This window comes from Oncorhynchus kisutch, linkage group LG8, assembly GCF_002021735.2.
Source record: "Oncorhynchus kisutch isolate 150728-3 linkage group LG8, Okis_V2, whole genome shotgun sequence".
Lineage (NCBI taxonomy): Eukaryota > Metazoa > Chordata > Actinopteri > Salmoniformes > Salmonidae > Oncorhynchus > Oncorhynchus kisutch.
In genome coordinates this window covers 63,545,411-63,561,276 of record NC_034181.2, presented here as the reverse complement: position 1 = coordinate 63,561,276, position 15,866 = coordinate 63,545,411, and the positions used below count along the sequence as shown (strand labels likewise).

Genomic DNA, 15,866 nt, shown 5'->3' with positions numbered 1-15,866 from the left:
GAGCTCTCATGAATTCTGTCACTCAGCCACAGTGATGACAGTGCAATTAATGATTATTCGACCCGACACAGGCTTAAAACAACTTCCTGTCATGGAAATCATAATACAATCTCTGTCTTTCCGTTGGCGGAAATATCTGGATTGACCTGTGTTAATTAAAGATAAAATCCTTGGTGAGGGCGATAGACGTGTCTGTCAGAGAGTGTGCTGCTGTCTCTGTCTGTATCTGTGCAGTGATGTGGATGACATATTAGATGAGAGGGAGCAGAGTGACCAGACAGCAGCAGCCCAGCAGCTGCAGAACAGTATAGTAGCCTCAAAAATTCACTAACATTGATTTGCCACCAAGTACTAGCTGCACTGGATCCAAGGCTCACTATATACTACATTTTTAACGAAGGAACATGTTTTGAAAACCTTGTAATTACACTACAGCAATGAGAGCAGACCATTCAATTACATGGATGGAGAGAAAATGTGGAACATAAAATGGGGTCACATTTAATTGTAGAGCTCCTAGATAGTCCCCAGAACACCGACAGGTCCACTCAGCAGCCATCAGTCCACTGAGTGGGAATGGGATGATGACATGAAAGTGACCTCATTACTCCACTACAGACCAAATCAATAAATAATAACAGCCCATGGTCCCGTCTGACGTCATCACAGACGCACAGCTTAATATTCATCATACAGATGATGATTATAACACTGAGGAAGAAGGGGATGAATGGTTTGCATGATGCTTTGCCAGGCGGCCAAGTTTCCCAGTGTAAACACAGAGCGATCTGCAACTCTTTTCTTTTCTCCCTCTTCTCTCTCCTTCTGACTCTGAATCACTCTGCCTTTGGGGCTTACCACAGGAGTCTCTTCAAACAAGGCTTTGTACTGGAGTGGAGAATCAAGATTAATGCACTTCCACAGCTCTGTGCTGCTCTAGGGGAAAGAAGCCTGATAATTAACACCAGGGGGGCTTGGAGGAAATTGGAGGGGGGAAATCACACCACATAATAAAAATATGGGGAAAGGTACATATGACATTTATTTGGCGTGTGTGTGATGTATGACGCTGCCTTGAGGTGACAGTCACTGAATCTGTGACTGTGACGTCTCAGAGGGTATGACGGAATGGTTTTCTCCGAGTATTATTTATCATTGTCATGTCTGTAATAATTCATCATGGTGTGCTTGCCACCAGCAATGTTACAATGCATTTATACAAATTAGACAAATTATACAAATGAAGTGTTCAATACATTAAGTAGATAAGACCTAGGTAGAGCATCTTTATAAGGACTCTGTGTATTTCATAATGCCTTATGGGAAACCTGTCTTACCTTGTCAGTTTTAAGTTCTCTCCAAAGCTGCATATTGACTTCTGGAAACATCTGTGTTGATGTCAGCATCCCCCACATGGAGTTGTTCTCTGATAATGACTCAGATTGTTGTCATTTACGTCAATGTCTGAAAACAGTGTGCCCGTGGCTCCCTGTACAGGGTTCTCCAAATATATAAATAAGTGGTGGAAGGTTACCAAGGAAGAGAATGAAATATGGCACTTCCATTTCAATGCAAATGAGGGCTGAAATGAGTGCCGTGTGGATTTACAGTGGTTCATTAGAATGAACCCGGCACTCTGCTGCTTTCAAGGAACAGTCTCCTATAGCCTGAGTAAATTAGTGTGCAATCCCCTGCACTGGCTGTAAATGAAACTGTCCGTCAGCATGCAGCGTCTCAACCTGCTAAGAAGAAGTGGGATGGGATGGTTCTGTCCTCCTGATGTCTGTCTGCTGGAGCTCTTGGATAGAGCGAAGTTTGGATCGTCTGTGTTAAATTCCCAGTCTATTCAGTCAGGAGTCTGACGTGAAGATATGAGGGTTTTTTAGTGTATGTGTGTGTCGCATATACAGTCGGAAGTTTACATACACTTAGGTTAAAATCATTAAAACAAATTTCTTGTTAACAAACTATAGTTTTAGCAAGTCGGTTAGGACATCTACTTTGTGCATGACACAAGTCATTTTTCCAACAATTGTTTACAGACAGATTACTTCACTTAAAATTCATTGTATCACAATTCCAGTGGGTCAGAAGTTTACATACACTAAGTTGACTGTGATGTTAAACAGCTTGGAAAATTCCAGAAAATGATGTCATGGCTTCAGAAGCTTCTGATAGGCTAATCGTCATTTGAGTCAATTGGAGGTGTACATGTGGATGTATTTCAAGGCCTACCTTCAAACTCAGTGCCTCTTTGCTTGACATCATGGGAAAATCGAAAGAAATCAGCCAAGACCTCAGAAAAAAAATTGTAGACCTTCACAAGTCTGGTTCATCCTTGGGAACAATTTCCAAACACCTGAAGGTACCACTTTCATCTGTACAAACAATAGTACAAACAATAGTATGCAAGTATTAACACCATGGGACCACGCAACTGTCATTCAGCTCAGGGAGGAGACGCGCTCTGTCTCCTAGAGATGAACGTACTTTGGTGTGAAAAGTGCAAATCAATCCCAGAACAACAGCAAAGGACCTTGTGAAGATGCCCTCAGCCCTCAGATGGAGGAAACAGGTACAAAAGTATCTATATCCACAGTAAAACGAGTCCTATATCGACATAACCTGAAAAGCCGCTCAGCAAGAAAGAAGCCACTGCTCCAAAACCACCATAAAAGAGCCAGACTACGGTTTGCAACTGCACATGGGGACAAAGATCGTACTTTTTGGAGAAATGTCCTCTGGTCTGATGAAACAAAAATAGAACTGTTTGGCCATAATGACCATTGTTATGTTTGGAGGAAAAAGGGGAATGCTTGCAAGCCGAAGAACACCATCCCAACCGTTAAGCACAGGGGTGGCAGCATCATGTTGTGGGGGTGCTTTGCTGTAGGAGAGACTAGTGCGCTTCACAAAATAGATGGCATCGTGAGGGAGGACAATTGTGTGGATATATTGAAGCGACATCTCAAGACATCAGTCAGGAAGTTAAAGCTTGGTCGCAAATGGGTCTTCCAAATGGACAATGACCCCAAGCACACCTCCAAAGTTGTGGCAAAATGGCTTAAGGACAACAAAGTCAAGGTATTGGAGTGGCAATCACAAAGCCCTGACCTCAATCCTATAGAAAGTTTGTGGGCAGAACTGAAAAAGCTTGTGCGAGCAAGGAGGCATAGAAACCTGATTCAGTTACATCAGCTCTGTCAGGAGGAATGGGCCAAAATTCACCCAACTTATTGTGGGAAGCTTGTGGAAGGCTACCCGAAATGTTTGACCCATGTTAAACAATTTAAAGACAATGCTACCAAATACTAAATGAGTGCATGTAAACTTCTGACCCAGTGGGAATGTGATGAAATAAATCATTCTCTCTACTATTATTCTGACATTTCACATTCTTAAAATAAAGTAGTGATCCTAACTGACCTAAAATGGGGAATTGTTACTAGGATAAAATGTGAAAAACTGAGTTTAAATGTATCTGGCTAAGGTATATGTAAACTTCCGACTTCAACTGTACAGCCAAACAATCTCTATAGCCTTTGGTAAAGGTCTGGGGTGGTCTAATCATTTCTGAAATTCATTTCAGGACGCTGCTGTCCTGGACTTAAATAGAATGACCCCCTGTTTGAACACACACATCATGCATTTCCAAATTGGGAATATCCAAAAGTAGATTTGAATCCGATGAGAGCATGCAGGTGTGAAAATATTGTGTTGTGTTCATTTGTTTGATGGATTAGGAGGCAAGCTGCACTGCCCTCTGAGAGGAGGCAAGGAAAGTGGGAACTGGAGTTAGTTTTCAAATGGAGGGCTGCTGTTTGATCCATATGGATATCCAGAGCCACCGAGTTTACAGAGACCTCTAGGAAACTGGCAGGACTCAGTCTGACTTCTTTTGACTTATATAATTCATCAAGTCGTCTCTGTTGTTTTATTTACAGTTTCTCCGCCTTCTAGAGATACAGTTGAAGTCGGAAGTTTCCATACACTTAGGTTGGAGTCATTAAAACTCGTTTTTCAACCACTCCACACATGTATTGTTAACAAACTATAGTTTTGGCAAGTCGGTTAGGACATCTACTTTGTGCATGACACAAGTCAATTTTCCAACTATTTTTTACAGACAGATTATTTCACTTATAATTCACTGTATCACAATTCCAGTGGATCAGAAGTTTACATACACTAAGTTGACTGTGCTTTTAAACAGCTTGGAAAATTCCAGAAAAGGATGTCATGGCTTTCGAAGCTTCTGATAGGCTAATTGACGTCGTTTGAGTCAATTGGAGGTGTACCAGTGGATGTATTTCAAGGCCTATCTTCAAACTCAGTGCCTCTTTGCTTGACACAATGGGGAAATCAAAAGAAATCAGCCAAGACCTCAGGGAAAAAAAATGGTAGACCTCCACAGGTCTGGTTCATCCTTGGGAGCAATTTCCAAACGCCTGAAGATACGACGTTCATCTGTACAGACAATAGTATGCAAGTGTAAACACCATGGGACCACGCAGCCGTCATACCGCTCAGGAAGGAGACTTTTTTTTTGAAATTTCACCTTTATTTAACCAGGTAGGCTAGTTGAGAACAAGTTCTCATTTGCAACTGCGACCTGGCCAAGATAAAGCATAGCAGTGTGAGCAGACAACACAGAGTTACACATGGAGTAAACAATTAACAAGTCAATAACACAGTAGAAAAAAAGGGGGAGTCTATATACAATGTGTGCAAAAGGCATGAGGAGGTAGGCGAATGATTACAATTTTGCAGATTAACACTGGAGTGATAAATGATCAGATGGTCATGTACAGGTAGAGATATTGGTGTGCAAAAGAGCAGAAAAGTAAATAAATAAAAACATTATGGGGATGAGGTAGGTGAAAATGGGTGGGCTATTTACCAATAGACTATGTACAGCTGCAGCGATCGGTTAGCTGCTCAGATAGCTGATGTTTGAAGTTGGTGAGGGAGATAAAAGTCTCCAACTTCAGTGATTTTTGCAATTCGTTCCAGTCACAGGCAGCAGAGTACTGGAACGAAAGGCGGCCAAATGAGGTGTTGGCTTTAGGGATGATCAGTGAGATACACCTTCTGGAGCGCGTGCTACGGATGGGTGTTGCCATCGTGACCAGTGAACTGAGATAAGGCGGAGCTTTACCTAGCATGGACTTGTAGATGACCTGGAGCCAGTGGGTCTGGCGACGAATATGTAGCGAGGGCCAGCCGACTAGAGCATACAAGTCGCAGTGGTGGGTGGTATAAGGTGCTTTAGTGACAAAACGGATGGCACTGTGATAGACTGCATCCAGTTTGCTGAGTAGAGTGTTGGAAGCCATTTTGTAGATGACATCGCCGAAGTCGAGGATCGGTAGGATAGTCAGTTTTACTAGGGTAAGTTTGGCAGCGTGAGTGAAGGAGGCTTTGTTGCGGAATAGAAAGCCGACTATTGATTTGATTTTCGATTGGAGATGTTTGATATGAGTCTGGAAGGAGAGTTTGCAGTCTAGCCAGACACCTAGGTACTTATAGATGTCCACATATTCAAGGTCGGAACCATCCAGGGTGGTGATGCTGGTCGGGCATGCGGGTGCAGGCAGCGATCGGTTGAAAAGCATGCATTTGGTTTTACTAGCGTTTAAGAGCAGTTGGAGGCCACGGAAGGAGTGTTGTATGGCATTGAAGCTCGTTTGGAGGTTAGATAGCACAGTGTCCAATGTCGGGCCGAAAGTATATAGAATGGTGTCGTCTGCGTAGAGGTGGATCAGGGAATCGCCCGCAGCAAGAGCAACATCATTGATATATACAGAGAAAAGAGTCGGCCCGAGAATTGAACCCTGTGGCACCCCCATAGAGACTGCCAGAGGACCGGACAGCATGCCCTCCGATTTGACACACTGAACTCTGTCTGCAAAGTAATTGGTGAACCAGGCAAGGCAGTCATCCGAAAAACCGAGGCTACTGAGTCTGCCGATAAGAATATGGTGATTGACAGAGTCGAAAGCCTTGGCAAGGTCGATGAAGACGGCTGCACAGTACTGTCTTTTATCGATGGCGGTTATGATATCGTTTAGTACCTTGAGTGTGGCTGAGGTGCACCCGTGACCGGCTCGGAAACCAGATTGCACGGCGGGGAAGGTACGGTGGGATTCGAGATGGTCAGTGACCTGTTTGTTGACTTGGCTTTCGAAGACCTTAGATAGGCAGGGCAGGATGGATATAGGTCTGTAACAGTTTGGGTCCAGGGTGTCTCCCCCTTTGAAGAGGGGGATGACTGCGGCAGCTTTCCAGTCCTTGGGGATCTCAGACGATATGAAAGAGAGGTTGAACAGGCTGGTAATAGGGGTTGCAACAATGGCGGCGGATAGTTTCAGAAATAGATTCTGTCTCCTAGAGATGAACGTACTTTGGTGCAAAAAGTGCAAATCAATCCCAGAACAACAGCAAAGGACCTTGTGAAGATGCTGGAGGAAACAGGTACAAAAGTATCTATATCCATAGTCAAACGAGTCCTATATCGACATAACCTGAAATGCCGCTCAGCAAGGAAGAAGCCACTGCTCGAAAACCACTATAAAAAGCCAGACTACGGTTTGCAACTGCACATGGGGAGAAAGATTGTACTTTTTGTTATGTTTGGAGGAAAAAGTGGAAGGCTTGCAAGCCGAAGCACACCATTCCAACCGTGAAGCACGGGGGTGGCAGCATTATGTTGTGTGGGTGCTTTGCTGCAGGAGAGACTGGTGGACTTCACAATATAGATGGCATCGTGAGGAGGGGAAATTATGTGGATATATTGAAGCAACATCTCAAGACATCAGTCAGGAAGTTATATCAAACTGTTCTTCCAAATGGACAATGACCCCAAGCATACTTCCAAAGTTGTGGCAAAATGGCTTAAGGACAACAAAGTCAAGGTATTGGAGTGGCCATCACAAAGCCCTGACCTCAATCCTATAGAAAGTTTGTTGGCAGAACTGAAAAGACGTGTGCGAGAAAGGAGGCCTACAAACCTGACTAATTTACACCAGCTCTGTCAGGAGTAATGGGCCAAAATTCATCCAACTTATTGTGGGAAGCTTGTGGAAGACTACTCGAAACGTTTGACCCAAGTTACACAATTTAAAGACAATGCTACCAAATACTAATTGAGTGTTTGTAAACTTCTGACCCACTGGGATTGTGATGAAAGAAATAAAAGCTGAAATAAATCATTCTCTCTACTATTATTCTGACATTTCACATTATTAAAATAAAGTGGTGATCCTAATTGACCTAAGACAGGGAATTGTTACTAGGATTAAATGTCAAGAATTGTGAAAAACTGAGTTTAAATGTATTTGGCTAAGGTATATGTAAACTTCCGACTTCAACTGTATCTCATGTGCCACAGATCCAATAAGGGAACCAGATGTAATGATTAAGAAGAGGTTTCCAAACAGTGGCAGCAGCCAAAGTGACAGTATTCACCACACGCTGGAGAATATTGCATCTGCTGACGGTCTGCAATCTCAGTCCTTCGAGTCAGATCAGAATCAAACAGAGCTTTATAAGCATGACAGGTTTGGACAGGAAGTAGAGATGAAGCCTTTCAGGAACACAGAGCATGTAGGCTACTGCAAAATGTCATAATGCATAAAGTATTCCTCTACCTCAAACTTTGTGTTTTAATATATTTCCTTTCACGTGCATCTTTAAATTATTATTTTACTGAAAAATGTAAATATTATATTTCTTGTATATTTTCTTTTCAATTGGAAATCCAGAGCAGTAGGTTTCAGGTAGCTATGGGTGATGCACTATAATTACATATCTAACCTGAACCTCTACGGTTATACCCCGCTACATATTGCTTTTTAAAATCTTAAACTAGGAGAGCTTCATGTGTGACATTAAACCCTGTGTGTCTGAGTTAATTTTCCAACCAGTTTAATGATTTCAGGGAGAGCAGTTTCATTTGCTGTGGTAGCATTAGCAGTTGTGTGGAGGGGTCTATTGGAACCGGAGTGGGCAGACTTCCTTAAAACTTTAGAAGAGTTAGCTGTCATATGGAAAACAGGTCAACTGGATAAAGACTGAGATGTTGCAGTCTAATCAAAAGGAACAAACTGTAAAATTGTCCTGTTGGAATAAGAAAGTGTCTTTGTAATGTTTTTCTCTCCATAGCATACTTCCCCATAAGGTTTTGGTCTGACAACCTCCCTCTCTCTAACACAATCCTTTTTTCATTTCAGAAGTGAGGAGGCAGACGGTGAGACAGCGATGAGCCTGGTATTTAATCCCACTACACCTATCCATCGACGGAGAGACTGGTTCCACTGTCTCCTACCCACACAGTGTCCAGGCCTTACTGAGCTGATGATGAGTCCATCATACCCATCCCTACAGGACCACTTCTCCTGGGTTTCAAAAAGACATAAACCCATCATATCCTATTACAGCACTATGCATTTCCCTTCCCCTGCTACTCTTTCAGTTAACGAAGACTGCTGCAGTATATGAATACTGATGTGGAGTCGAATGAATTTCTATGCAATATGCTAGAGAGAAACTCCACTTGAACGCCATTGGATGTGACAGGCTCCCTGTGTATCGAGGTAGGAAGTTTGAGAGACCCAGGATCTCATTTCTAATAGGAAGTGAACAGCTTAAGAGATGACCCAGCTGAGGCTGCCATCGGTGTCTCCGTAGCTGTCTGCCTGCCAGAGATGGAGTGTAGCTGTGTAGTTCTCCATTTACTCCTCGACTCACTAATTAATGGTTGCCCGTGGAGTAACTTGTACCTGTCAGTGTCTACCGCTCTCATATATTCAATAACTTGGAGGAATTGAAATTGAATGCCAGCTAAGCTCGAACAAACTGCAAATGGTGCATGGGATACACCCTGGTTCTCTCAGTGACCTGACAGCAGCCTTATATGTAAGGTTTTTAATGAACATGGACTCTTCTCAGCTACTCTTAACTGCCAAGGTGGAATGTTTTATGAATTCAAGATGGAGGCTGGAAGGGTGGGTGGGTGATGGTATAGGTTCTGTTACAGTATACAGGTACTCGAGTCCTTGTGCCAAGTCCTTGTGCCAAATGTCCATGTGCGTATCAATGCCAAAGCTGTCCATAAAACAACCCAGTGCCGATTCGCATTAAAGAGACATGGTGAAAATGTTCCCGAGCGGTCACTGGTAATTATTGCGTCCATTCCCAGGGTCACTGCATGTGTGTTCATGGAGAACAAGGTCCACTCTATTACACATATCTCCTTACCCATGGGATTAGCCACACTGCTCACAATTCATACCTCCACTGTTCCATTCGAGCTGATTTATCTCAGACTACACTCCTCTACATAATGAGGAAAACAAGAATAATGGTGAAAAGTAATACAAATCTTTCATTTACATGCAGATCTAGCCAGACGTGTTAAATTTCCAGTTATGCTCTCACGTTCTTAGGGATTTGCAGATGCTTAGTCATCCCAAACATCTTAGTTGTATTGAATAATGAATTTCCTCCAGGAGTATTTGTTACTGTCGTGTGTGAAATAAGTGGCTGCGGTTGGGTTGGTGTAAAAGACAGGCTGGCTTTCTCTGAGAAGCCACCCCACCTCAACCCACACCCCAAGCCCATCACTATTCCCTCTAAGCTGGATGAAGCTGTTGATCAAACCCAAGGCTGTGCTTCCAAATCCACATCTCTCTCTCGCTCTCTGTACAGTAGCCCTTGACCTTGCCATGTGTCCTCATGGCCCAGACACCCGCTTGAAATTAAATTACAGATTAGTGGCTTCGGCCCCTAGGAAGGGTTTATTTGGTTGCCCCCTCTCCGTGTCACTCTCATTCTGGGAGTGACACGCAGGGAGGAAATGTCATGGGATTTAAGAAAGAAAATGCCAGCCTTGAAACAGTTTCTACTTCAAAGTCTATACTATGATGCCTGGCCTCCCTAAATTCAGGATGTCTGCAAGGAGTTCTAAATCTTACAGGTGAGGAATAGGGGGCAGATGGCATGTGGGGATTACTAGAATGAGTAACGAACAGGGGAAACTGAAACCAAATTCTTACATTTTTTAAAAATATGTCATACAAACGTCTTCAGACTTCAATGTCTCTGTAAGTTTTCTCCCATCAATTCCATCAAGCTGAGATGGAGCATGAACTCTTCACCAGACTTAAATGACTGGTCCTGTCACTGACTGCTTCTTAAGACACTGTTGCTGCACCTTCAGTTTGAAATCATCATTCTAGCGAGACAAGTGGACCAAACGCCGAGCCCTCATTCATTTGGAAGACTGTCACGCATAGCACAATGCTGTAATTTCAAATCATTTTCACTTCCACTCTGTAGGTTCTGTGATTTTTGGCAATCAGAATGGCTTGTTAGCCCTATAAACGATCCACTTCCCTTCATATTGATGCAGATTCCCAGTCCTCAAGTATATAACTCATCATGTCAGATTAGGGCCTCTTTTCATTGGGAAGTAGGTTTCTTTGAATGTGCCAACAGAGAAGCTACCCCACAGGGCAAAAACTGGTTGAACCAATGCTGTTTCAAGCAAAATAATCAAAGTGATGACATTGTATCAACGTGGACAACTAATTATTTTAGCAAAGAGTCCTCCCATAACCCAATTTTTAACAGAAATAGAATGACATTATGATTTTTTTGTTGTTGATTTCACATTGAATTCACATTAGCTAAACAACTCAACCAAATGTAAATCAATGCTAGACGTTGAACTGATGTCTGTGCCCAGAGGGTCCTGTACTGTAGAGACACTTTCAAATCAAGATATATTTGCGTCAAATGCTATTCTAGAGTCCGGAGTCTGTAGCCAGATTGTTTGTTCTATTGTGTTGTTTGGAATAAGTGGAAAGTTAACCTGAATATCACAGTTTGTTGAGCAATGGAGAAAAACTCACAGCAGACATTTGAAACGGTCTCTTCTCGCCAGGGGGGTTGAGTTGTGTATTTAGTATGGAGAAAGAAAGCAATCAATAAAACAGCCGTTGGTAACCAAGGGACGAGAGAAGTGTCTTTGAAACTTTAGCACATGGTGCTTAAAAAGTGCAATATACTCAATAATAGATGAAGAACTACTGGTAGCAGCCATGCTCCAGGGTGTTATACCCACCGCTAGACAGAGAAAAACACACCATTCAACTATTTGTGAAGATTCATTTCCAAAAGCCAATGTTGACTATCCAGTCATAGTTTAATCCTGTGTTTTTGGACAGACTTAATAGTTCTGATTTAATTTGATTTGATAGTTTTGATTATCTGGGTAATTATTTATGACAGAGAGGTACATTTATTAAAAAGTGTAATAGGACTTGAAAAGGAGAAACATTACACATCAACATCCCTTGGACCTCTACATCTTTTAGGAAATAAGTCAGCATGGAGAAAACTGTCAGGATTGTCAAGACATTGACAGCTCTGAGGAACAGATGGGCAAAATACCAAATCGAAAACGCTGCTCATCAATCAAAACATGAAAACAAGGTTTGAAAGCATGTTTATGTTGCAACGCTTCCCCCTGAATTGTACTGTCACAGTAGATCAATGTTGTTGTCATTTGAAAGGTGATCAGGTCACACAAGGGATAGATTGGTACTCCACCGTTTACCGAACGCTCACATTGAAGAGAGGCTGTTATTGTTTTCATTTTCAAAAGGGAAAGTTTGTTCTTTCTTAGTGTTTTACCTCCGGACCAGGATATCTTGAAGGACAAAACCGTTTCAATAGAGGCTCAGATAAAAATTCCTCAAGAGTATGTAATCATGCTGGGAAGGAAAAAAAGTTTGAAAGCACCTGTGAATCGCTAACACTACTCTGTTCCCCTCTGAATGGTAAGCAGGCTTACTGGATGTGTGCTGTTGACACTAGGCTTTACAGAAGACAGATGACAGAGCCTCATTTTTAGAGGACAGGGATGGAAGGATGAAGCACCACAGAGATGACAATTGTTAAATGCAGCAAAACTGCCATTATTTAATTTTATTTGGCATTTTGATCTGAGAGTATTGTGAAATGAGGCATTTGTTCTCTGACAAAGACGTGGAATCGTAATAATGTCCCGATTTGTTGTGGCATTCATGTTCCAAAGGCGTTGTCTCTGTAAAGACAGCCATTCTAAGAGGGAGATAAGTGACAGATTTCAGCTGTCAGGGGTTTTACATGCTCAGCAAAAACTATGCCAATGAACACGTTATACTGTTTCCAGTTGGCCACTAAATATCGGTTCATATGAAATGTGTCTCACTTGTTCTGAATCTGTACTCATGCATACGTGTTTTTTTCTACATTTAAAAACCCTCATATATATTTGAACTTCAAACAATTGCATCAGCTAATTTGTAAAATAGGCCCATGTTCCATTGAGCATGTTTGGCTTCTAATGAAATAAGTGCGTATTCATGTATCAACATAAATGTTTGTAGCTATGTTACATTAGGGGCACGACCAGGGGCGCAAGGTCATATTTATAAAGGCCGGCATACGCCAACTTTGACTCCTTATCAATGCACATTGCATGTCATGGATAAGGTAAGCATAGGGAATGCAGAGTTGTCAATCATAGGATGATTTGCTTGTCTTTATTTCCCTTTGATGTATGTTTATTTTATTTTTTATAAATGGATCAAAGCTTTTCCTAGATGTTTTACTGTTAATGTCATATCATAATTGAGGCAAGCATGCAATTTCATCCAGCATCAAAATAATGTATTACTGTCACTCGTCTCTAGCTACCAAGCTGTACACCCATGGGAAATCCTTTTAAGTGTATGCTTTTATGTCATGTGTTTTTACTGTCCCTCTCAATCCCAGTAAATGTAAAGATCAAAAGCTTTTGTTTTATTTGATGCCTTTGTTTTCTTGTCACTATGTCCAACAACAACTTCATCAGTTTCACAATGCCAGAACCATACCAGACATTCTGTGACTGTTTCTAGGTCTTTATGTAAGATATTAAAGGATTGTTGATCCTGATAAAACTGGGTTATTCACACCACACAGAGATAGAGAAGCAGTAAGTATTGAAGGCCATAAGTAGACCACTGAACACCTCCCATCCCTAGGGTGCAGCAGCAACCAGGGCAGGTGCTGAGAGAGCCAGGACGTGATGATTGTTAATGTGTTGGGGATTGGCAAATCCCTGAAACCCAGACCCTAGGCAACAGCAATAACTAGGGTCTGGGATTAATGACAGACTCTTGGTTAATTTTGAAAAAATTGTTCCGGGGAAGGTCCTCTTCAGACAGACAACTCCCCCAACAAATCACGAGGCAGATATGCCAGAACATCGCAATTCGCAACCAACGTTCGCAGGCAAGTTCTTTGCAGTTGTTTTAGTAAAGGTAGATGATGCAAATTAGCCATTTGCAGAATGCACTCATTAAAAATAACCTCTGTGATCTCCATCTTGCTAGCTGCTATTTTGTGTCCAGGTGATGTGAGCAACAAGCGGATAAATCAGTGACGTAGGCAGTGGCATGTAAACCAGAAGATTGGTACATTGTGGGAGGCACATCTGTCTAGAGAGAGACTAGGGATTGGCAGGTGATGGCAGAGGGAGAGGTGGATTGAGGAGCCTTCTGTCCCTCACTTGTTTGATACCTTTTTGTTATGGAATTCCTTTTAGTTTTTTGTATATATTAATATTATTTTGGTCACCATCTAGGAACATTACAACCTGCTAGGGCTGGCGGACTAGAGAGGACAGAGCTCACCCTTGATCCTGGTAAGTAAGCTGTCTTCTTAGGAACATGCCAGCTCTTGAGAACCCAAGGCCATATAGCCATAGGGTTCTCAGTTTAACAGTTTTACAGCTGTCCCGACTCTACTTTCAAGTCACTGCGTTGCACTGCCTGAGCTAATACAAACTTGGGAGGGAACAAAACAAGCCTGTGGCTTGAACCCGTTACACACAAAAAACATCAGTGGAAATATGTGGTAAAACAGTAAGTGTATCTTTTGTATTTGGAAAGTTATTTTGGGATGATAATTAGGTTAAGTTGAGTGTTCAAGGTTTCCAAAAACATATCACAATCAAGGATAAATTGTTTATAGATATTTCACACTTGAATAATTCCGTCAGGTATTCAAAAAGGACGTAGAATGACTCCAATGTTGTAGCGTTTGGAGTCATGATAAGGGCTAGGCCCGTGCATACAGTACAACACACTATGCTTACTTCCATGATAAATAGTCATTCAGACAGGTTATGGAACAGCTAGACAGGCCTAAAACCCAAGTAGACTTATTTGTAGGCTGGCGAGTTGTTTTCCTAACACAATGTATGGCCAGGACATTTTGATCAATTGCAACGACTACTTTTCTCCATATCTCCAGAAATGCTCCGCTGGTTTTAGATCAGGATGTATTGCATTATTCTCAGTGATGCTGTGACTCCACTGAAGATCTTAGTAACACAAATAAATTGGTCATCTTCAGCTGAGTACTCCCTACTCAGACAGGAGCCATCTGTTCACCCAGCACCTCTAAACTGGTACAGTAGTCACCAGTAAACTTCAACTCACTGGTCCTCCCTATTTGAACAATGAACAATCATATTGTTCCTATTTCCACTTGCTTTTAGTTTGTAAATGTTCTGTTTTGTTATTGTTGTGTTGTTGAATCTGAATTTGTAATTAATAGTAATTAGTATCAACTATTTTACCTTCATCACGATCACATCAAACCAGGCAAGATAAAGGATTCCAAGCCTTTTCCCCAAACAGCGTTTCTGCATTTTCGTTGAAGTGAATCTCAAGACCAATATTGGTGGGGGGAGAAAATGAGAAAGAAAAGTAACAACTGCAGCACAGCAGGCCTTATTTTAGAAAGTGAAGCGTGTGCTATTGCCAGGCTCATTCAGTAGTGCTGGGCTAGTCTGGCCCTAATTAAAGTGTTCCGCTCTACAGTGCCAGCTAGCTAGCTAGCTCAACACTGGTCCTGAGCATGCAGAAGCTGTCTTCTTCTTTCCCTCCATCACATCTACTGTAATTACTTTTGTTTCCAGTGGAGGAAACGGCAGCAGTCTGATTAGAAGTTATTGAGGAGATATCTCATAGCTAATTCAGCGATGGTGCTCCCTCGCCCTTTCTTCTGGATGCAGATGAATTATTTCCTGTATGAAATGTTTGTTGGGACAGCATAGAGACGCTTGTGGAAAATGACACTGACAAATTGCCACAGGGCTGTCAAACCTCAGAACCATTTGCCTCTAGTGCCATCCCACATCTTGCCCATTTGTTTTCAGTGTTGTTGTTTTTTCCAAGAGCGATGATAGCTTTTCTATCTTGCACTGAGGTGGAAAAAAGAAGTTCTCAGAAAATGCTAAATAGCTATATTTTGTTACGCTACAGCCTTATTCTAAAATGGATTAAATAAAACATTTTCCTCAGCAATCTACACGCAATACCCCATAATGACAAAGCGAAAACAGTTTTTTTCAAATTCATAAAAAAACAAAAACGGAAATACCTTATTTACATAAGAAATCAGACCCTTTGCTATTGAGCTCAGGTGCATGCTGTTTCCATTGATCATCCTTGAGATGTTTTTCAAACTTGATTGGAGTCCACCTGTGGTAATTTCATTTGATTGAACATGATTTGGAAATGCACACACCTGTCTATATAAGGTTCCACAGTTGACAGTGCATATCAGAGCAAAAACCGAGCCATGAGGTTGAAGGAATTGTCCGTAGAGTTCCGAGACAGGTTTATGTCGAGGCACAGATCTGGGGAAGGGTACCAAAACATTTCTGCAGCATTGACGGTCCTCAAGAAAACAGTGGCCTCCATCATTCTTAAACAAGACTCTTCCTAGAGCTGGCCGCCTGGCCAAACTGAGTAATCGGGGGAGAA

The 15,866-nt window shown here is 42.0% G+C and overlaps 1 protein-coding gene across 1 annotated transcript in view; it reads left to right on the top strand.

The window, feature by feature from the left end:
• LOC109895436 (CD276 antigen) overlaps positions 1-12,774 on the top strand; it is a 92,297-nt gene extending 79,523 nt beyond the window's left edge. The window contains exon 8 of the mRNA XM_020489108.2: positions 8,232-12,774. The gene's annotated coding sequence lies outside the window, so the exon portion shown is untranslated. The remainder of the gene's footprint in view (positions 1-8,231) is intronic.
• Positions 12,775-15,866: the final 3,092 nt, after the last annotated feature.